At 43.2% G+C, this 23,280-nt stretch overlaps 1 protein-coding gene and 1 non-coding gene across 3 annotated transcripts in view; one reads left to right on the plus strand and one right to left on the minus strand.

Annotated features, from left to right (window-relative positions):
* SPATS1 (spermatogenesis associated serine rich 1) overlaps positions 1-23,280 on the minus strand; it is a 54,519-nt gene that overhangs the window by 28,779 nt on the left and 2,460 nt on the right. The window lies entirely within an intron of this gene.
* LOC115801795 (U6 spliceosomal RNA) lies at positions 13,478-13,582 on the plus strand. Its single transcript, XR_004022140.1, has one exon. It is a non-coding gene; the product is annotated as a U6 spliceosomal RNA (small nuclear RNA).

Below are 23,280 nucleotides of genomic sequence, written 5' to 3' on the forward strand. Positions count from 1 at the left end.
AGATGCAATTTTCACTTCTGCAAGTTGTTTTAGAGCCAGAGGCCTTTGGGAAGGGGTCAGGTCATCCCCCCTACCCTGCTCACACTGCACTCTGTGAGGAGGGCTGCTAAACCCCCTCATGTCCCACTCCCACTCAGGTGTTGAACCAGGACCAGGGACAAAGAGCCTTCTGAAGCACCAGCTTTAGGAAGCAAATGGGGAAGACTTCCTCCTGGGGTGGATGGGCTCCGCCACACAGACTCAAAGAAAAATGTAAAAATGCCTGGGTTAGGGAAGCCAGGCAAATCTAGGAAATTCTCCCCAGGAAAAGGAGGGTGCAAGACAGAAATGGAGCAAATGTACACAGTAAACTCGGAAAATAAATTCGAGTTAGTGTTCAGAGGGACTTCCCTGGTGGTCCAGTGGTAAAGAATCCACCTTCCAAGGCAGGGGACGCAGGTTCGATCCCTGGTTGGGGAACTACGATCCCACGTGCTGCGGGGCAAGTAAGCCCGCGTACCACAACTACTGAGCTTGCACACCTCAACGAGACAGCCCGCGTGCCGCAAACTACAGAGCCCACGTGCCACAAGTAGAGAGAGAAAACCTGCACGCCACAACTAGAGAGAAGCCCGCGCGCGGTAACAAAGAGACCGCATGCCGCAACTAAGACCCGACACAGCCAAAAACAAAATAAAGATGAAAATAAAGAAAATAAATATTTTTTAAAAAGAATTTAGAAGAGAAAAATCTTAAAAAAAAAAAAAAGTTAGTGTTCAGAGACCAGTGTGAGGAAAAATACCCCAGCTGATGTTGTGATAAAGGTCATGTGATCCATTTTATAAAACATTAGGTGTGACAGAGAGGTCACCCAGCTCATGGTGGAAAAGCCAACTAGAAAATGGTACAGCCACAGCCCAAGCTGGTGGTGAGATGGGGTGTCCTGCTCAGCTTTGCCCTCTTCCCCTTCAGGTCCACCTCCATGCTTTTTTTCCCTACAAGCGTAAGAATAAACAGACTTCCCCGAGAAAAAGAGAAAAAATGAAAACAAGAGCTGGGAGATGGGCTGATGTGGTATGAGGACCAAGGTAACCAAAGGTGGGAGGGTTGCTTTCTGCTTAGAGGATTGCCAGGGAGAGTCCAGGGCTTGGTCAGGTATCATAGTCCATTTGGTGCGACTCCTACCTTTACTAAATATCTGGGCTCAAGGAAAACAACATATGTCCATTTCTTACTCAACACCAGATATCCGTTCTCCTTTCAAAATGGCAGTACGGTTACTGGTATTGATTTATGGAGGGCTTACCCTGCGCCAGGCATTGTGTCAGATTTTCACTCTCGCTTACTCACATGACAGTCCTGTGGGATGGGTAATATTCTTCTTTCCATTATCTCCAAATCTCAGCCCAGAGAAGTTAATTAACTTCCTCAAGGTCAAAAGACCTTACAGAACCCAGCTCACACCAGGCATCTGCGTTTTGGAGGGCTGGTTCCCTGTGTTAATAACTGGTTAGAGTTAGGGAACATCCCAGCTAATGGAGCCAAGACACACTCAGCAGAGTCCTGTCCTTAGAGCACTCATTTTTTTCTTATTCTTTTTTTTTTTTTTGCTGGTTTTATTTTTTATACAATTTTTAAAGGTTACACTCCACTTACAGTTATTACAAAATATTGGCTATATTCCCCGTGTTGTACAATATGTCCTTGTAGCCTATCTTACACCCAATAGTTTGTACCTCTCACTCCCTATCCCTATATTGCCCCCGCACACTGATAACCACTAGTTTGTTCTCTGTATCTGTGAGTCTGCTTTTTTGTTGTATTCACTATTGTCATATTTTTTAGATTCTTTTATTGCTCCATTGACACAATGTGACCATAAGCCCAGGTAGACCCCAAAACTGGACATCTAGACCCTGTTAGGAATCAAACTTATACTCCCTGGAAACCTCTCAGACATTGGCAACACTGAACAAAGACAGCAGAAAGGCCCAGTGCTCACCAGAGGCATAGGGTGTGTGTGTGTGTGTGTGTGTGTGTGTGAGCGCACATGCACGCACTGCTCCTTTCCCACCACCCGTCTGAGGGAGCTGCAGCTGCAGTATTCCTTTCCTCTCGTCCACCTCATTCTTCTTCTTGGAGGCCTTTCCCCACTTGCTCTATCCTCAGATCCCACCACCACTTCCTTCCTTACTCATACGTCAGCCACCTACTTCACTTACCCTTTTTCTCTCTGCTTCTGCATTTTGGTCTTTGTATGAGTCAGCTATTGCCCCAATAACGCTCCGTAACAAACTTCCCCCAAACTCAGTGACCTACAACAAGCATACATTCTTATCACTCATGGGTCTAGAAGTCAGCTAAGATCAATCTACTTCAGGTTCAGGTCAGCCTGGCTCCAGGGTGTCCCTTAGATTCAGCTTCACTGATTTGTCTTCAGGATTTGTCTCATTCTCCTGAAATCAGCAGGAAGCATCCTGCTGAACATCCCCAAGGCATGTTCTTCTCATGTCAAATGGCATAAGCACAAGAGGGGTTGAGTGAATTGGCACACCGTCCCTTCCACCCATATTCTGTTGGCCAAAGCAAATTATAATACATGGGAAAACTCAAAACCATTGAAGTGGGGACATGTACTCCATCCACACCAGCGGGGGATAATACAAAGTCCCATGGTACAGGGTGTGGATGTATAATTCAAGCACAGGGAGGGTCTGATGAATTGAGAATGGTCATTTCATCCAGTGAATTTCACGTCCATCCTCAAGAGTTCCACCAAAACAGCCATGGGGTTAGAAGGCTGCTGGTCCTTGTTACCGTACAAGTGAAGGGAAAAACATCTTCCTCTCCAGTCATCTCCAACGCCTATAACAAACTGTGGTCCACTTTTCTGACACCTGTATTGCTCACTGGTTCACTCTATGGGGCTTTGGAAAGAGCAAGGCCTTGGCTGCAGGACTGCCCACTTCCTCCAAACCAACATGCTCGTGATGCTCATGCTCTGAAGTAAGGAATGGACATGTCCTCTCATCACACTTCCATCTTTTCAAATTCCTATCCTGCTTTTTTGTTTTCCAGAAACGTTCTAAACCAGATGTGCCTTTCTCCCGGATGCAACAGGCCTTGAAGAGTTCCAGATGTTCCTTCCTCAGCTAAACAGGATTCAGATTTAGGGAAGGGGTCAGGGCAGGAAAGAGGTAGAGCTGCATACTTAACACATTTTTCTTTTAAACAGACACTCTTGGATACAAAGCCCTCAGATTCAGAAAGCAAGTCTTTCAGAGCAGAGGAAGAAACATTCAGAAATCATCATTATTGGAAGGCAGCATCCTTCAAACATGACTTAGATTTATTCTAAAAGATGGCGTTCGTATCACCGATGAGCACGTAACGAAATCCACTTATTACTGAGGCGGGCAAGGGAAATTAACTGTGAAGTTGGCAGCTCCTATTCCACGGAGGCCGTGATCTGACACTGAGACATCAGCTGCATAGCAGTTTCTCATGGTGACGACAGAAAATCAGAGAAAAATCCATGAGAACAGTCTTCGAGGCACCGTTGCTGGCTGGGGACCGTCATCACACAGGTGGACATTAATAAACTTACACCAAATGAAAAGAAATGGGAGACAGATGGTGTCTGGTCTCAAGGCCACAGCCAGTCCACTTCATATTGAAAGTCCACGGACATATAGGAGGTCCCTGGAGTGGTCAAATTTATAGAGAAAGAAAGTAGAATGGTGGTAATGGGGGCTGGGGGTCGGGGGATGGGGTGCTGTTCTTTAATGGGTATAGAGTTTCAGCATGGGATGGTGAAAAAGTTCTGGAGACAGATGGTGGTGATGGTTGCACAACAATGTAACTGTACTTGAGAATGGTTAAAATGGTAGATGTTATGTAATGTATATTTTACAATAAAAATAAATGTTTTTAAAGTCCATGACCACTGGAAAATCCATCTAGCAGTTCACCTAAGTACACCTTTCTGCACCTATGTTATACTTCAGTGACTTTTAAATTTTTTTTAATTTTCTACACAATTTTTAAAGATTACTTTATAGTTACTACAAAATATTGGCTATATTCTCTGTGTTGTACAGTGCATCCTTGAGCCTATCTTATACCCAATAGTTTGTACCTTCCACTGCCCCACCCCTATATTGCCCCCCCACCTCCCCACTGCTAACCACTAGTTTATGGTCTATATCGTCAATGACTTTTATATATATGTATATATGTGTTTGTGTGTGTGTGTGTATATGTCTATATATATTATATATATACATATTTTTTGTTGTTGGTTTGTTTGTTTGTTTTTAAATTTTGGCCGCACCGCCTGGCTTGTGGAATCTTAGTTCCCTGACCACGGCAGTGAAAACGCCAAGTCCTAACCACCGGACCACCAGGGAATTCCCTCCCATGACCGTTTTAAACAGCAGAGCAATACGAGAATGAGAGAGAGAAATAAGTGCAGTGAAGACAATGAAATCAGGTAAAACAACAGAGAATGAAGCAGAGAGAGGCAGGGCTCAGGACGCAGGGCTTGCTAAGGCTATGCAATGGATTTCATTCTCTCTCCTAAGAACATCAGGAAGCAATTTTATCCTTTCTTTTTTTTTTTCTGGGAGAAATTAGATTGAAATTCAAGTACTTAGTGCAGCATGCCAAACAGTTACCGCTCCATATATTTATCTATTATATCAAAGAGGACAATATTAACTCATCCAGGAGAAATCAAAGCCTTCTCATTTATAATTGAAATTCCATTTCAGCAAAATTCAAGGGCTTTTTGCTTAGGTATTTTACTTATTCCACTTTTAGTAGCTTTTTTAAAAATCTGGTTTTGTTTGTTTTTTGCGGGGGACGGTTTGGCCACGCCACTTGGCTTGCGGGATCCTAGTTCCCCGACCAGGGATCAAATCCAGGCCCTTGGCAGTGAAAGTGCTGAGTCCTAACCACTGGTCTGCCAGGGAGGGAATTCCCTAAAAAATCTGGTCACAAAGTTTTGCATGAAAAACAAATGTGATCAATCTTTGTTAAAAGTTAAATTAAAATACTGACATATATATATGTGTCTACAGATGTGTGTATATACATTTATACATGTCTATGTATGTGTATGTACGTGTGTGTGTGAAAGAAAACAATTTTCCTTAAAATAAAATTATAGGTAATTTTTTTTAAGTTCATGAGAGTAAACTGCTGGATTTTGGCTTTGACTTAGGGCTCAGCTAAAATCAGGCCCAGGTCTTAACTTTGGGGACTGGAAAGGTCAGCAAAAAGTTTGGAGTGAGACCCCAAGGAAGCCAGCCTTGAACCACCATTCAGGGAAAGACAGTTCTCATGACCGCCCTACTCCAAGTTTCCTTGTTTCTCCTCTGTGTTCTGCAACTCACCCCTCTGCCCTAATTATCATAATCTGGACTCTTTTCCGGAGTTAATACTGTCTGGGGAAAAGAAAACATCAAGTGTCTCTCAGGCATCAATATTTCTGCAAGACTGCTCTGAAGTCATTAATTACTGACTTTCAGTCTGCCAAGTGCCTTCCAATACCTTTAATTTATCATCCCCAAAGTCCCCTGCTCGGGGAGGGGTAATATCATCACCCACCGAACTGACAGCCAGACTGAGATAATTGGTCCATCGTCTATCAGCCTATCAGCCTGTCATTGAGGACAAGAAGGAGAGACAGAGAGAGAGAGAGAGAGAGAGAGAGAGAGAGAGAAAGAGAACGAGCGCTGACCATGCTTCCGTGGACACTGTTTTAATTCCTCAGGCTCCTGGCTGCTCCTTCCACTTTTACCACTATTTAAAGATGAAAGAAAAGATACTCAGCTGAAGACCCTTCTGATTCCTGGAAGGTATATCCTAGGGAGTATCTTTTAACCCACATCCCAAGAGGGCACCATAACACCCTAAAGTTTGCTAGAATCTAGGAGGGATAAATTAGGAATTTGGGATTAACAGATACACACTACTATATATAAAATAAACAAGGACCTACCGTATAGCACAGGGAACTATATTCAATATCTTGTGATAACCTATAATGGAAAAGAATCTGAAAAAGGATAGATATATGTACATATATAACTGAATCACTCTGTTGCACACCTGAAACACTGTAAATCAACTATACTTTAATAAATAATAATAAAGTAGAATTAAAAAGTTTGCTGGAATCTGTCCCATGGATGAGGGGAGCTTGGAAGAAGGAAAGAAGAAAGGGGGAAACTCAAGGTGTCAGTTTCATGCGTCACATTTCTCAAGGCCTCTGGATGAGCTTTTCAGCCCTAACTTCCATAAAACACAAGTACTTGTCTCTTTAAGGAAAACCTAACCCTGCCAAGAGGTGGAACAGCGGCCAGCAAAGCTTCCGAATAAGAGTCTTCCTTGATGTCCCAACTCAGGACGGGGTGTGTGCCCACCAGCGTTGATCACTTTTTATATCCATGTGCTCATCTGTCTGTGTTCCTGCACCCCCCAACCCCCAACCCTGACTGTCAGCTCCCTGAAGACAAGGACTCTATTGGCCTTGCCTGGCACGAAGTAGCTGTTCCATAAACATCTGTGGAACTGAACTGAATTTACATATTCTGCTTATCACATCAACCAAGTAGAGTATGCTCTTTTTTTGCCAGCATTTCGAAAGTTTCTGGGGATGTTTCCAAATAATTAAAGTTGCTCCCATTAGGCCTCAAAACTTGTTATCGTAACACTTTCTAAAATGCTTTGAATATTTCCTTGATTGTTAACAAAATACAGCAAACGTTAACGTAACCTTTCCCTGATGCCCTGGGTGTATCCATCGGCTTGTGAGTTTGGCTGCTCTAAGAGAGATTTAAAACAGCTTCAACAAGAGAGCTAGTTTCTCTCGCAGGTAACAATGCAGCAATGAGCAGTCCAGGGTGCCTGTGGTGACTCCACAGAGTTGGAGACCCAAGCTCTTTACATCTTTTGCTATAATCCCTGGGTGTTTCCCTGTCCCCTGAGACCGCATCCCAGCCCATGGAGAGGAAAGGCAGAAGGGCAGAGCTTCTATGACCTGGTACATCTCACTTCTGCTCCTGGCCCAAGGGCTACACGGCCACACCTAGCAGTATAAGACCCAGCAGCATGGGCCATGGAAAAGCTGAGGGTTCTATTACTAAGACAGAGAAGGGGAAGTTGAATAGCAGGGACAGCTTAGAGTGTCTGCCACAGTCATCTTTATAAACTGAATCATGCCACTCCATTGTGTCTGGTGGTTCCTGCAAGAACAGCTGAAATGTGCAGGACTGACTGCTAGTAAGGACCAGACCGCTTGAGGTTACTGGTTCTCTGTTCCTCAGTCACCACCAGCCCACGAGTCTGCCTCCTGAGGTTATGCATGTGCTTGCTTCTAGTGGCCCCATTCCCTAGTCTGCAGAGAATTAGAAAACCAAATCCAAACATCAGAGCTTTGTAGAATTATATGTGCTAAACACACACACACACTCAGATGGGAGGTGAGTAGAGGTGGTTAATAAGCTAGGCCCTGGAGCCTGGTTGCGTGGGTTCAAATTCCTGCTCTACCACTCACTGTCTGTGTGACCTTAACCAAGTCACTTAACCTTTCTCAGTTTCTTCATCTGTAAAATGGGAATACTAATAGTTACTTATTTCGCTGGGTTGTTATGAGGATTAAATAAGTTACTACACAGAAAGCATGTTACCTGGCATACAGTAAATGCCCAGTAAGGGAGAGCTACCATTGTTAATATAAAATAAGTTACTGATTCCACAGACCAAGGGAGTGTGGCAAAGACCCTCCTTTGAATTGAGCCTTTTGAGCTTTATGGCAGCACCTTCACTGCTCAGAGGCTCTCTTCCCTCACTCCCAGGCTCCGGCCTGTGTCCCAGATGGCTAAAGCCGCTGGAAGCCAGAGGACCAGAGAAATGGAGTGTCAGTGTGAATTAGAATCAGCTTGAATTTTGATATGTTTTATCTCACTCACATCCTGCATACATTTTTAATGGCATCTCAAAGACGAGGGCAGTAAGCTGACAGCAAGTGCAAATTGCATTAATGTTGGGATTCCTAATTCTGTGTTTACTTTTCCACTCTCCAGACATCCTTACAGACAGACAGTGGCCCCATTTCAGGAAGGGATAATGGAAATCTGTGTTAATTTATTAAATACTTATTGCGGAAAGGGCTTCTCATATGTCTCTAGACCAAAGCCAGAGTGACTATCTCCATCCCTAAAAGCCCAAATGACAAGAAAGAAGGAAGCCGCAGGGAATTCTGATGCTCTCGCGAGTGAGCTGATTTGATTCCCAGGAGGCACAGCCATCACACGATGCCGGCCTTTGCAGCATGTGTTCTAGAAGCCAACACACTTCTGCATCTCCAAATCGCACATATAGGCAGGGGTCTGCCCGTATACCTTTGCGAAAGGGTAAGGGGGTGATGACAAACTTACCTGTAGAATACACGCACAAAATACAAAACAAAGCAAAGAGGGGAGTTTCCTGGTGATCTAGTGCCTAGGACTCAGTGCTTTCACTGCCAAGGCCTCTGTTCAATCCCTGGTCGGGGAACTGAGATGCTGCAAGCCATGTGGCGTGGCCAAAATAAAAAAATAAAAATAAATAAAAAAGCAAAGAGAAGTAAAACCAATATCAAAATAATGCACCTTGATGGCAGAGCCATGTGCACAATACTTAGTAAGACACAGAGTCCCTGATGCTCACGGTGTAGCTCACGGTGTAGTGCTGGTCTTTGTAACTGAAATTCTGATTAATCAGGGAATGCCAAAGCCTTAACATTTCCCATTTTGATGTGTTCCAAGGCACTGGAGAGCATTGTCTCATGTTATCCTATATCCTCTCTTTTTACATTTTATTTACTCATTTTTCAATAGGAAATGCATTTATATAGCTTGCAAAATCAAAAACTCTAAAAAAGTATACAAGGAAAGCCTCCCTCCCACTGCATCCCTGGTTGGGACAGACCCCACCTCCATCCACTCCTGGCAGAAACCACTGTTCTTCCTTACGTATATCCCTTCCAGAGCACTACAAGCAAATATGGATGTGTGGGTTTTTTCCATCCTTTGTACACAGTAGTAGCATACAATCACACTATTCTTTTCACTTTTGGAGATGTTTTCATAGCATTACATACAGAATTTCTTTAGTCCAGACACTCTCAAGGAAGGAAAAAACACTCTACAGGAACCACTGCCCTTGGTCAACTCTGATAGAAGAATGGATTCTTTCTCTTTTTAATTGAAGTATAATTGACTTACAATATTGTGTTAGTTTCAGGTATACAGCAAAGTGCTTCAGTTATACATATATTTTTTCAGATTATTTTCCATTATAGATTATTATAAGATATTGAATAGAGTTCCCTGTGCTATACAGTAAATCCTTGTTGCTTTTAGATATTTTAGGTATAAGTTTGTTAATCCCATACTCCTAATTTATCCCTCCCCCCCTTTCCCCTTTGGTAACCATAAGTTTGTTTTCTATATCTGTGAATCTGTTTCTGTTTTGTATATAGACTAATTTGTATTATTTTTTGGATTCCACGTATAAGTGGTATCATATAATACTTGTCTTTCTCTATCTGACTTACTTCACCAAGTATATTCTCTAGGTCCACCCATGTTGCTGCAAATGGCAATGTTTCATTCTTTTTTATGGCTGAGTAATATTCCATTGTCTACATACCACATCTTCTAAAAGACAAAAACTCTAATTCAAAAAGATACATGCACCCCAATGTTCATAGCAGCAGTATTTACAGTAGCCGAGACATGGACGCCACCCAAGTGCCCATCAACAGATGACTGGCTTGAGAATGGATTCTTAATTGTGCAGCCCCTGGGAAAGCTACCCAGACACTTCCCCCAGTGAGCACTGTTGGCTAGTCAAGCGCACTGCCGAGCCACAGGGCTGGGCTCCTTGACACACTCCCCATATGCCTTACCTGCCCTTCCCTCCCCTCACAGCACCAAATCATCTCAGGCCCATGACACAACCCCATCACTCACAACCACGCTTAAATGAAACTACTTAATCTTCAGCCTTTTTACAATACACATGCTCTTCTTCTGAAATTAGAAAAATGTTAATAAATACTACTTTTTTAAAAAAATCAGTATCTAAATGATGGTGCTCTGTTATACATGGCCTGCAAGTTTTGAGTCCTTTTCCCCACTGTCTAAAATGAATACCTCTAAATTCATCCTATTTCTGATGCATTTCACAGCCAGTTGCAAATATCAGAACGCTTTAGCCCTAACCAGTTCAGCATGCGTATCATCAACTAGATTCAATATTGCTTTAGTTTTTTTTTAAATTATACACCATAAAATGTTTTTAATTGAAGTATAGTTGATTTACAATGTTGTGTTAATTTCTGCTATACAGCAAGGTGATTCAATTATACATATATATACGCTTTTTCATATTCTTTTCCATTATGGTTTATTACAGGATACTGAATATAGTTCCCTGTGCTATACAATAGGACCTTGTTGTTTATCCATTCTACGTATACTAGTTTGCATCTGCTAATCCCAAACTCCCAATCTATCCCTCCCCCACTCCTCTCCCCCTTGGCAACCACAAGTCTGTTTTCTACGTCTGTGAGTCTGTTTCTGTTCACCATGAAATGTTTTGACATGAGTTTTGACAAACACCTACAATACTTCGGTTAGCCAAGGTAGGGATGTTGTACACTTTTCTATCTGCCAATCAGGTAAAGGATGCTCTGCTAGGGGCTGCAGCTGAGATCATGAGAGAAGATCCCATCAGATTCAACATTAGTGGTAAGTAGAGTCTTGCTTTAGCTGAAACCAAAAATGCATTTGTAGGAACAGAGTGCACAGAAAAATGCCACTCTCCAAGGTATCAAAAATGGTTCCAGGACTTCCCTGGTGGCACAGTGGTTAAGAATCTGCCTGCCAATGCAGGAGACACGGGTTCGAGCCCTGGTCCGGGAAGATCCCACATGCCGCAGAGCAACTAAGCCCGTGCACCACAACTACTGAGCCTGCACTCTAGAGCCCGTGAGTCACAGCTGTTGAGCCCACGTGCCACAACTCCTGAAGCCCATATGCCTGCAAGAAGAGAAGCCACCGCAATGAGAAGCACGCGCACCGCAACAAAGAGAAGCCCCCGCTTGACGCAACTAGAGAAAAGCCTGCGCGCAGCAACAAAGACCCAATGCAGCCAAATCAATAAATAAATTTATTTTAAAAATTAAAAAATAAAATGAAGGGGAAGGAGGAGGAATCATTCTTTAAAAAAAAAACGGTTCCATGTATCAGCTGGGAAGGGTAAGTGAGAGGCATGAAAAACTCATAGGATTAAAATCCAAACAGAACCCATAGAGATCAGAAACCCTGAAAAGGGTATGACTTAGTCTGGGGTACTTAACAGGTTATTTATCTCTACCATCACCTTTTCTACTTTCTTAGCACCTCCTGCCCCCCAACCACAGGTTATTTTATGTACCTCTGACTATTGCTACAGGTGGCATGCAAAGGTGTGGTTAAGAAGTCATGGAAGGACTTCCCTGGTGGCGCAGTGGTTAAGAATCCGCCTGCCAATGCAGGGGACACGGGTTCGAGCCCTGGTCCGGGAAGATCCCACATGCCACGGAGCAACTAAGCCTGTGCACCACAACTACTGAGCCCATGTGCCACAACTACTGAAGCCCGCATGCCTAGAGCCTGTGCTCCGCAACAAGAAAAGCCATCACAATGAGAAGCCTGCGCACCGCAACGAAGAGTAGTCCCAGCTCGCTGCAACTAGAGAAAGCCTGCACGCAGCAACAAAGACCCAACGCAGCCAAAAATAAATAAATAAATAAATATAAATTTTTTAAAAAGTCATGGAAAATAGTCATGGGATAATTGACTTGAGATGTCACAACCTAATCCATTGTGTCATATGAAGAAAAGATCTGTTAATAGAAGATGCATGACGTCTAGAAGCATAAGGTCTAGAAAGGAGAAGACCAAGGGTCAAGAACACAAGAGTTGGGTCCTCCCTGGTGGTCCAGTGGTTAAGACTTCACCTTCCAATGCAGGGAGTGTGGGCTTGACCTCTGGTCAGGGAGCTAAGATCCCACATGCCTCGCAGCCAAAAAACCAAAAACATAAAAAAGATGCAGTATTGTAACAAATTCAATAAAGACTTTAAATATGGTCCACATTAAAAAAAAAAAAAAACTAATGAAAAAAAGAATGCAAGAGCATGTCTCCAGCTCTGTCCAGGGGATAGTATATGCTAAGTTTGGCCCAGGTGAACATTCCAGTTGGATTTGCAGGCATGCATCTGGCCACCCGAGGTCAGTGATGTCAGCCACTAAGCCATCATCCTACTTACTCCCCTTGCTACCTTGTTCTGCTCACCAAGGACGCTTCTAAGACATTTGCTCTCATTCCCACAGGAGACAGAATGCAATGGCCATCTGCCTCAAGTGTCTGATCCACTTGGCAGTTCCATGTCTCCTCCTTCTGGCTTGTGTAGTAATCGCCTGTGAAGTGGGCCAGCATGATCCGGGCACACTCAGTTGTTTTTTTTTTTTTTGGCCGTGCCACATGCCTTGCAGAATCTCAGTTCCCCAACCAGGGATTGAACCCGGGCCTCCACAGTGAAAGCCTGGAATCCTAACCACTAGGCCACCAGGGAACTATCCAGATATTTTAGTTTCTGGATTTGCAATCCTGAGAACCAAACTGTAAGCCCTGGTGCTATCATGTCATTTGGAAATCCTGCCCAATCGGCCAGCGGACTTCCGCTAGCTCACATCGCTATCTTGACTCTCTATACCTTTAAGTGCCTAAAACAATAGGAAAACCAGTAATATTTGTAATCTCCTTGTCCATATGGAAATTCAAAGGTGGATTCTAATTACCTTCCCTCTTTCCCACTCTTCATACCTGGTCCCCTTGATCCTTTTACTCTCTCCCCCTCCCACCCCAAAACACATATATACCTGAAGGGTCCGAATTCCAGGCCAGTTGGTTACACACAGTTTCCCCTTGAGGGCTCGGCATTACTGAAGGGGGTCCTTTCAGCCCTTCGCGTCCCACATTCACTAAAGGAATCTCAGTCCTTCAGAGCAAAACTTCTCCAAGACAAAGAAAATTTCATCCCCCAAAAAAGATTTATTACAAAAATTTCAAACATAAAAGTTGAAAGAATTTTACAGTAAGCACTCATATACACACCACTTAGATTCTACAATTGTTAACATTTTCCTATATTTGCCTTATCACCTTATCACACATCTATCCCATCCATCAATCCAATCCATCCAATTTTTGGTGCATTTCTAAGTAAGGTACAAATATCAGGACATTTCACTCCTAAATATTTCAGTATGCATATCATCAACTAGACTTTATTTGTTTAGGGTTTGTTTTTTTTTCCTAGCATTTTCCACCCTTACTCTTGTTAACAAAAATAGTTCAACTCTTCTTGCATGTTTAGAAGTTGTTGTTGTTTGTAAAATATATCTTTGGCGGCACATATACTAAAACTGGGATGAAACAGAGAAAATTAGCACAGCCACTGCACAAGGACAACATGCAAATTCTGTGAAATGCTCCATGTTAAAAAAAATACTGTGATAACACCTCACACCCACTAGGATGGCTACTACCAGAAAAACAGAAAATAACAAGTATTGACAAGGATATGGGGACCCTTGGTGGGAATGTAAAATGGTACAGCCATACTGTGGAGAACAGTATGGTCATTCCTCAAAAAATTAAAAATAGAACTACCTTATGATCCAGCAATTCCACTTCTGGGTATATACCCAAAAGAAGTGAAAACAGGGTCACAGAGAGATATTTGTATGCCCGTGTTCATAGCAGCATTATTCACAATAATTAAAATGTGGAAGCAACCCAAGCATCCATCAACAGATGAATGGAGAAGCAAAATGTGGTCTATACGTACAACGTAATATTACTCAGCCCTTAAAAGGAAGGAAATTCTGACATATGCTACAACGTGGGTGAACCTTGAGGACATTATGCTACAGTGTGGATGAATCTTGAGGACGTTATGTTAAGTGAAATCAACCAATCACAAAAAGACAAATACTGTATGATTCTACTTACGTGTGCTACTTAGAGTAGCCAAAATCATAGAGATGGAAAATAGAATGGTGGTTGCCAGGGGCTGGAGAAAATGGGGGAACAGGGAATTATTGTTTAACAGGTACAGAGATTCAGTTTTGTAAGAGGAGGAGTTTTGAATATGGATGGTGGTGATGGTTGCACAACATGAATGTACTTAATACCACTGAACCATACATGTAAAAATGGTTAAGATGGTAATTTTTATGTGTTTTTTAACCACATTAAAAAAAACTGGAAAAATTACATACTGGGAAATGTTTTGACATGAATTTTGACAAATGCATACAATAGCGTAAACCAACTCCTATGAGGAAAGAACATTTCCATCATGCCAGAAAGTTCCCTCAAGTCCTTCCTAAGTCTATGTCTGCCCTACCCTCAGAGGCAACCACTTTTTTAAAAATCAGATTAGGGAATTCCCTGGCGGCCCAGTGGTCAGGACTCCGCGCGTTCACTGCCAGGGGCCGGGTTCCATCCCTGGTCAGGGAACTAAGATCCCACAAGCCTCATAGCACCACCAAAAAAAAAAAAAAAAATCAGGTTAAAAAATGATTTTCCCTGTTCTAAAACTTTGTAGAAATGGAATCATGAAGTACATATTCTGTGAAAGTCGTCTTTTTTTTTCCTCTTTTTTAAATATCTTGATCTAATTTATTTTATTTTTATTTATTTTATTTATTTTTGGCTGCTTTGGGTCTTTGCTGCTGCACGCGGGCTTTCTCTAGTTGCAGCGAGCAGGGGCTACTCTTCGTTGTGGTGCACGGGCTTCTCATTGCGGTGGCTTCTCTTGTTGCGGAGCATGGGCTCTAGGCACGCAGGCTTCAGTAGTTGTGGCACAAGGGCTCAGTACTTGTGGCTCACGGGCTCTAGAGCACAGGCTCAGGAGTTATGGCGCACAGGCTTAGTTGCTCCGCAGCATGTGGGATCTTTCCGGACCAGGGCTCGAACCCGTGTCCCCCGCCTTAGCAGGCGGATTCTTATTTATTTATTTATTTTTTGCGGTATGCGGGCCTCTCACCGTTGTGGCCTCTCCCGCTGCGGAGCACAGGCTCCGGACGCACAGGCTCAGTGGCCATGGCTCACGGACCCAGCCGCTCCGCGGCATGTGGGATCTTCCCGGACCAGGGCACGAACCCATGTCCCCTGCATCGGCAGGCAGACTCTCAACCACTGCGCCACCAGGAAAGCCCAAGCAGGCGGATTCTTAACCACCGCTCCACCAGGGAAGCCCTGTGGAAGGCTTCTTTCCTTCAGCATGTTTTTGAGATTTATCCATGTTGCATATATCAGTAGTTTGTTCTTTTACTGTGTTAAGTTGTATTTCATCACGTGACCATACCACAATTCTCCTGTTGATGGACACCTGGACGGTTTCAAGTTCTTGGCTAATCCAAGTAAAGTTGTTATGAACATCCATGTACAAGTCTTTTTGAAAATGCATGTTTTCATTTCTTTTGGTTAAATATCTAGAAGAGGAATTGCTAGGTCACGGGATGATGTGATTTTTTTTTTTTTTTTTTGGTTGCACTGGGTCTTAGTTGTGGCAGGCAGCCTCGTTAGTTGTGGCATGCAAACTCTTAGTTGCAGCACGCATGTGGGATCTAGTTCCCTGACCAGGGATCAAAACTGGGCCCCCTGCATTGGGAGCGCAGAGTCTTAACCACTGTGCCACCAGAGAAGTCTCGATGATATAACGCTTGATAAGGTTGGATTTAGGTCTACCATTCTATTTGTTTTCTCTCTGTCTCTATTCCTCTATTTGTTCCTCTATTCCTCCTTTCCTATCTTCTTTTTCCATTTTAACTTCTCTATTGGCTTTTTAACTATACTTTTTCCTTTTTTTTTTTGGTAAAATTTACATAACAAAATTAACTGTTTTAAAATGTTCAATTTGGGGCTTCCCTGGTGGCTCAGTGGTTGAGAGTCCGCCTGCCGATGCAGGGGACACGGGTTTGTGCCCCGGTCCGGGAAGATCCCACATGCCGCGAAGCGGCTGGGCTCGTGAGCCATGGCCGCTGAGCCTGCGCGTCCAGAGCCTGTGCTCCGCAACGGGATAGGCCACAACAGTGAGAGGCCCGCGTACCGCAAAAAAATAAAATAAAATAAAATGTTCAATTTGGTGGCATTTAGTACATTCACAATGGTGTGCAACCATCAACTCTGTCTACTTCTAAAACTTTTCCATCATCCCAAAATAAAACTCCATACTCATTAAGCAGTCACTACCTATTCCCCCCTCCCTCAGTGCCTGGCTACTGCCAATCTATACTACCTCTATGGATGTACCTATTCTGGACATTGTATATAAATGGAATCACACAACATGTGGCCTTTTGGTTTAGCTTCTTTCAGTTAACAGAATGTTTTAGAGGTTCATCCACATTGTAGCATGTATCAGCACTTCATTCATTTTTAAGCCTGAGTAATATTCCACTGGATGTATATACCACATTTTGTTTATCCATTCTTCTGTTGATGGACATTTGCGTTGTTTTCACTTTTTGGCTATTGTGAATAGTGCTTCTCATTGCATTATTTTTGAGTGTTTGTTCTACAGCAGCTATTTTCAAGTATTTTCGTTTCAGGCCCCCTTTACACTCCTAAAAAGTATTGAAGACCCCCCCAGAGAGGGGTCTTTTATGTGGGAGATATAGATAGATAAAATTAAACTAAAAATTTTATTTATTTTTAATTAAAATAAACATGAAAACCATTACATGTTTGCATAAACAACATGTTTTTATGAAAAATTTGTTTTCAAAAATATATTGAGAAGAGAGGCAATGTTTTACATTTTTGCAACTCTTTAACGGCTGGCTTAATAAAAGACATATGGATGCTCAAATCTACTTCTGTATTCAATCTGCTGGGATATGTTGTTTGGGTTGGCATATATGAAGAAAATACACCTTACAAACATACGTAGTTGGGAAAAGGAGGACCTTGAAGATCTCCTGAATGTGTTTGGGGACCCCCAAAGTCTTTGTACCACACTTTAAGAACCACTACTCTAGGCATTATGACATATATCCTTAACTTTCCAGAGTCTACCTAGAGTAAATATTATACCACCTCATGTAAAATATAAGAACTTCGCAACTGTATAATTCTTAGTCATATATATTACATAACATAAAGGACAGGAGCAATTAAAAAAAACTATACAATTGCAAAATTCCTTTGCTTTTAACAGTTAAATGTGTTTTAAATAAACTGAGGGAAAAAGATAGCCTTTTATATTTATTCACAGTCACCATCCCCAGTGTTCTCCATTCACCTAAAGACTCGACTTTCTGTCTGGTAGTACTGCCCTTCAGCCTGAAGAATTTCCTTGTGGTGCAGTTGGCTGACAATAAACTCTCTTAGTTTTTTGTTTTTGTTTTTGTTTTTGTTTGGTTTGGGTTTTTTTTTGGCCCCGACGCACAGCTTGCAGGATCTTAGTTCTCCGACCAAGGATCAAACCCAAGCCCAGCAGTGAAATCGTCAAGTCCTAACAACTGGACATCCAGGGAATTCCCACACTCTCATTTTTGTCTTTAGCCTTAAAAGATATTCATCTGAAGTAAAGCATTGTTCCATCAAAAAAAAAACCCAAAAAACAAAAACAAAAGGGCCTCCCTGGTGGCACAGTGGTTAATAATCCACCTGCCAATGCAGGGGACACAGGTTCGAGCCCTGGTCCGGGAAGATCCCACATGCCGCAGAGCAACTAAGCCCGTGTACCACAACTACTGAGCCTGTGCTCTACAGCCCGTGAGCCACAACTACTGAGCCTGCATGCCACAACTACTGAAGCCTGCGTGCCTAGAGCCCGTGCTCCACAACAAGAGAAGCCACCGCAATGAGATGCCTGCACATCACAATGAAGAGCATCCCCCGCTCGCTGCAACTAGAGAAAGCCCGCGCGCAGCAACAAAGACCCAACACAGTCAAAAATAAAATAAATTTTTTTTAAAAAGTAAACACAACAGGAAAAACAAAAAGATATTTATGCTGCATATGGCATTCTGGGTTGATAGTTTTTTTCTTTCAGCACTTTAAAGATGACTTTCCAATGTCTTCCGGCCTCTATCGTGACTATCTCTTTAACATAATTTTAAAATGTTACAGGCTAACACTCTCTTATCTCTTTCTCCACCTTAAACAACAAAGCTTCCGAAGGAGGGAGGGTGGGAGGAGCCATATATACATACATATTTTTTTCATTATGCTTTTGTTTAAGGTTTGAGTTTTAAGATTTGAGCCATGATACTAACTAAGGCTGTTAGATGAGATGAGGGCCTGTATGGATAGTGTTTAGCACTCAAATACGGGCCAAGATTCAGGACTTCAAACATTTCCCTGCAAACACCCTTACTCATGCCTGCCCCCCTCCCTCCATCACACTCAGATGGCAGAACTGCAGCCCTAATTACACCCAATAATCCATCTGCTCTGTGCCTGCACCTGAGCAGCTAAGCATGGATGGAGAAAATCCCATTGTGCTGATCAGTCTCAGTGTAAATCGAAACCTCAAATCTTAAATGAGCAGCCAATGCTACCAGGTAATCCTACCGCACTTCCCTAGTAAATCTTCTCTCTTTCAAGACAGCAATTTCACCTCTTCACCTCACTGCATATTCATTAAGGAAACAGATGCTTGAAGGTGAGTCCTCCCTTGCCTTCCCAGCCCTAGATCCACTGACCTATTGCATTTGTATCCAGATCTCCTCCTCTTATTGTAATGGAAGGAGTGTCCTTGCTTGTGGCTGCAGACTATCCCTCCACTTTGTACTGAATTTTTCAATCCCTTCAAGTACTTAAAAACTTGGCTACTGAAATGATCCTCTCATTCTCTTGCTTTGTCAGTTTCTTCTCCATACTGGATCATACCCATCTGCATACAAACAAGACTTAATGTTGCAGTTCTTAAAAATAAATATGCTGGGGACTTCCCTGGTGGTCCAGTGGGTAAGACTCTGTGCTGCCAATGCAGGGGGCCCGGGTTCGTTCCCTCGTTGGGAAACTAGATCTCACATGCATGCTGCAACTAAGAGTTCACAGCTAAGAGCCCGCATGCCGCAACTAAGAAGTCCTCATGCCGCAACTAAGAAGCTTGCATGCTGCAACTAAGACCCGGCACAGCCTAAAAAAATAAACATGCTCCCTAGAGCCCATAGCCTCTTCCAGACTCTACTTTTCTTTTTTCTGCTTCTCTTTTTCTGCAAAATCCCTCCAAAGTTGTTTCTATTTCCTGTCTCCACCTTCTCACCCCCGCTTCTCACTCCAGTTGGGCTTTCCATCCAACCATCTCACTGAAACTTCTCCCACTTTGCCCAATCCATTCATTAGGTCTCTGCTCTTATCTTGTTCAGCCCTCAGCAGCACTTGATACAGCTACTCCCTCCTACCTGAACATCATCTTCTCTTCCAGTTTTCCTCCTGACCCCCATGGCTTTCTCAGGCTTCCCTGCAGGGGTCTCCTCTTCCAGCTCCCCAGAATACAGGCCAGGACATGACTCTCCTCTCTTCTCCTCCATCCTGCTCTTCCACTAGGTGCTCTCATCCAGGACCACCAATGTACCAGTGACTCCCAAATCTATAGCTATAACCCTGATCTTGCTTCTGCACGCCTGACTTTTATATCCAACATTGAGTGACATCTCCACTCGGATGTCTAAACTTAATGTGTCCAAAACAAACTCTAGATTTCCCTTCCACGGACCTGCTTTCCCAGGCTTTCTGAGGTCAGTGAATGGAAACACAACCTACCTAGTTTCAGGTCAGAACTTAGAAATTGGTCTTTTCTCTTTCCCTGCATCCTATCCATCAGCTACATACATATATATATGCATATATGTGTGTATGTATGTGTGTGTATATATATATATATATATATATATATATATATATATGGTAGCTCTATCTCCACATATAGCCTGAATCCAACCACTTCTTGTCTCCACTGCTGCAGTCCTATCACTTCTTTCTTGGAAAACAACATCCTAATATGCGTTCCTGCTTCCCCTCTTGTCCCCATAGTTCATTCTCTCCCAGGGGAAAGATCTTTCAAAAGCGTAAATCAGATCGTGTTGCTCCCTTACTTAAAACCCTCTAATGGAACATTTTATCTGTAAATATATATTCTCCCTGTCTGTGTCCTCTATAAAAACCTAGAAACAATGATTAAACCAGTAGCAATGAGCATCCCCAGCACCCAGTTTGTAGTTCTGAACTATGGTTTCCCACTAAAAGTAACCAGGATTTTTGGAAATGGCTGATTCCAAGTCTGGGGTAAGAAATGTCTGGGGTTGGCAAACTTTTTTCAAAGGACCAGACAGTATTTTAGATTTTGCAGGCCAAGAAGCAAAATCAAGGATATTATGTAGGTACTTATATAACCATTTAAATGTAACCATTTAAAAATGCATAAGGACAAACCCGAGCATTGCGACCCTCGAAGGTCCACTAATCCTTGAATTTCCGATCCCAGGAGGCTCCGACCCTTCCACCCCGCCATCTGCTCTCCCAGCTCTAGCTGGGTTCCCGAGAGCGCCGGGCGCCGCTACCCTCCCCCGCCGCTGGTGCTTACCACCTTCGCGTCTCTTAGCAACAGGCCGACGCAACCTCCACCCTCCCTAGACTCCGGGTGGGGAGGAGGGGAGCGAGCACGCATGCGCCCAAGGAGCTCCCGGCTCCACCCACCCTCTCCGGGAGAAGGAGGAGATCACTGGAGCACCCAAGCCCAAGGGCCTGGTCCCAAGCCAAAGTCTGTGTCCACACTCTTCCCACAAGTCCTCTACCACACCCTTGGCCTGGTAGAGGAGAGGCAGCAACAGCACCACCATGGAGCCTGGTAGAAATACAGAATTTCAACCTCACCCCAGACCTACTGAATCAGTGTCTGCATTTTTAACAAGATCCCGGGAGATTCCTATGCATATTAACGTTTGACAAGCGTTGCTTTCACAATAAAGCGTTGCTTTATTTAAGGCAAAGCCATAAATAAATACATCGGGGGGCTTCCCTGGTGGCAAAGTGGTTAAGAACCTGCCTGCCAATTCAGGGGACATCCCTGAAGCCGATCCCTGGTCTGGGAAGATCCCACACGCCGTGGGGCAACTAAGCCCGTGTGCCACAACTACTGAGCCCGTGTGCCACAACTACCGAAACCTGCGCGCCTAGAGCCCGTGCACCACAACAAAGAGTACCCCCCGCTCCCCACAACTAGGGAGAAGCCCACACACAGCAATGAAGACCCAAAGTAGCCAAAAATAAATTTATTAAAAAATTAATAATAGGGGTTTCCCTGGTGGCACAGTGGTTGAGAGTCTGCCTGCCGATGCAGGAGACGCGGGTTTGTGGCCCTGTTCGGGAAGATCCCACATGCCGCAGAGCAGCTGGGGCCGTGAGCCATGGCCGCTGAGCCTGTGTGTCCGGAGCCTGTGCTCCACAATGGGAGAGGCCACAACAGTGAGAGGCCCACGTACCGCAAAAAAAAAAAATTAATAATAAATACATAACAATAGGAACACTTCTTGTAGGTTGAACTTTTAACCTAGACCCTAAAAAACAGCCTTTATGATTTACAAGCAGAAGTTCCCACAGCCGAGTTCCTTATGCTTAGCAAGGGTGAAAATCCCTTCGTGTCTCCTCTGACCATCCGTCCAGGACGGAATGCATCACTGACCTCAGGTTCCTGCTCTCAAAGTCAATGGGGAAATCAGGAAGGCCAATTTCCATTCCCAGTGTAAAGGCATTACTTCTTATGAATAATGTGGAAAGAGAAGGCTCAAAGAATGGGCTCCTTGGGCTTGCCAAGATAAGTAAGTCAGACAGCAACATAAGGGCAATTCCAGCCCCAGGGAAGGCAGTACCCAAACCTTGCTGTACAGCAGCTCCCAGGAGACAGACCCCATTTCCATTTTAAACCCCCAAACGAAATTTCTATTATTATTAAGACATACGAGAACTCCTAAGAGAAGTTCTGAGGTCAGTAACTTCCCACTCTGGTGAGTTGTCTCCATATTCATCTATCTTGGGAAACTGCAGAACTTAAATTTAACTTCCTCATCAGATGACAGTGGCAAATCAGAATAAGCACATCCCAATCCTAGAAGAACCACTTTGCTTCACTGGGGAATATCAAAAAGAAGAGACTGACTCACCAGAGGACACCACATTCCAAAAAAAAAAGATCATTTTTAATGGCAAGGACAAAATAACAAGATGGGGGGGAAAAAACGTTCTTCAAACAGAAAACCCAAAATACCCATTTCTAAAACTCCATGATACATACTACAACATGGATAAGCCTTGAAAACATTATGCTAAGTGAAAGGAGCCAGTCACATAGGACCATATATTGTATGATTCAATTTATATGAAATGTTCAGAATAGGTAAATCTTTAGAGATAGAAAGTAATTAGTGATTTGCCTAGGGCTGGGAGGGATGCAGGAATTGGGGGCTAATAGCTAAAGGGTATGGGGTTTCTTTTGGAGGTGATGAAAATGATCTCAATATTCTAAAAGTTAGATAACTCTGTGAATGTACTAAAAGCCATTTGAATTGTGCACTTTAAGTGGGTGAATTGTATGGTATGTGAATCATATTTCATTAAAGCTGTTTGGAAAAAAAAAATCCATGGCTCCACTCTAGATCCACAATAGTCTAAAAACATGGAGTTCCTACTATAATGCAAAGACTTTCTGGGCAAAATCTGAAGGAGAAAAAAAGGTGACGTCAGTACTGGGTAGAGGACCTTACTAGATTTCTCTAGCAAAACGCTCCCATCTCAATTTGGGGAAGAATTCCACAGTCTTGTCTCGAGATCATGAATCTCACAGAAATCCCCATCTGGCTTTAGGTTCCTGTTCCAAAAATACTGGAAAAACCAACAGGCAAAACACTTTCAAAACAACACCTTTAATCTACGTGGGCAAGGGAAGAAACAGAGGATCACAGGATAGATGCCATGGGTTCTGTCAGTATACAAAGTCGAGAATTCATTATCACTATAGAAACTCAAGTCCAAAAAAAGAGTACACATTTCCCAAGGAAACTGTCTTCAAAGTCCCTGAAAAACATAACTCACAAAGAATGGTGGCCAAAAGAGCTCAGCTGGATGGCTGAAGCCTTAGAGGTGATCACACTGACCTCAGCTCTGCTGCCCCTATTGGGCTTTA

This window comes from Delphinapterus leucas, chromosome 10, assembly GCF_059928025.1.
Source record: "Delphinapterus leucas isolate spDelLeu-1000000601 "Yukka" chromosome 10, BTC_Dleu_Yukka2, whole genome shotgun sequence".
Classification (NCBI taxonomy): Eukaryota; Metazoa; Chordata; class Mammalia; order Artiodactyla; family Monodontidae; genus Delphinapterus; species Delphinapterus leucas.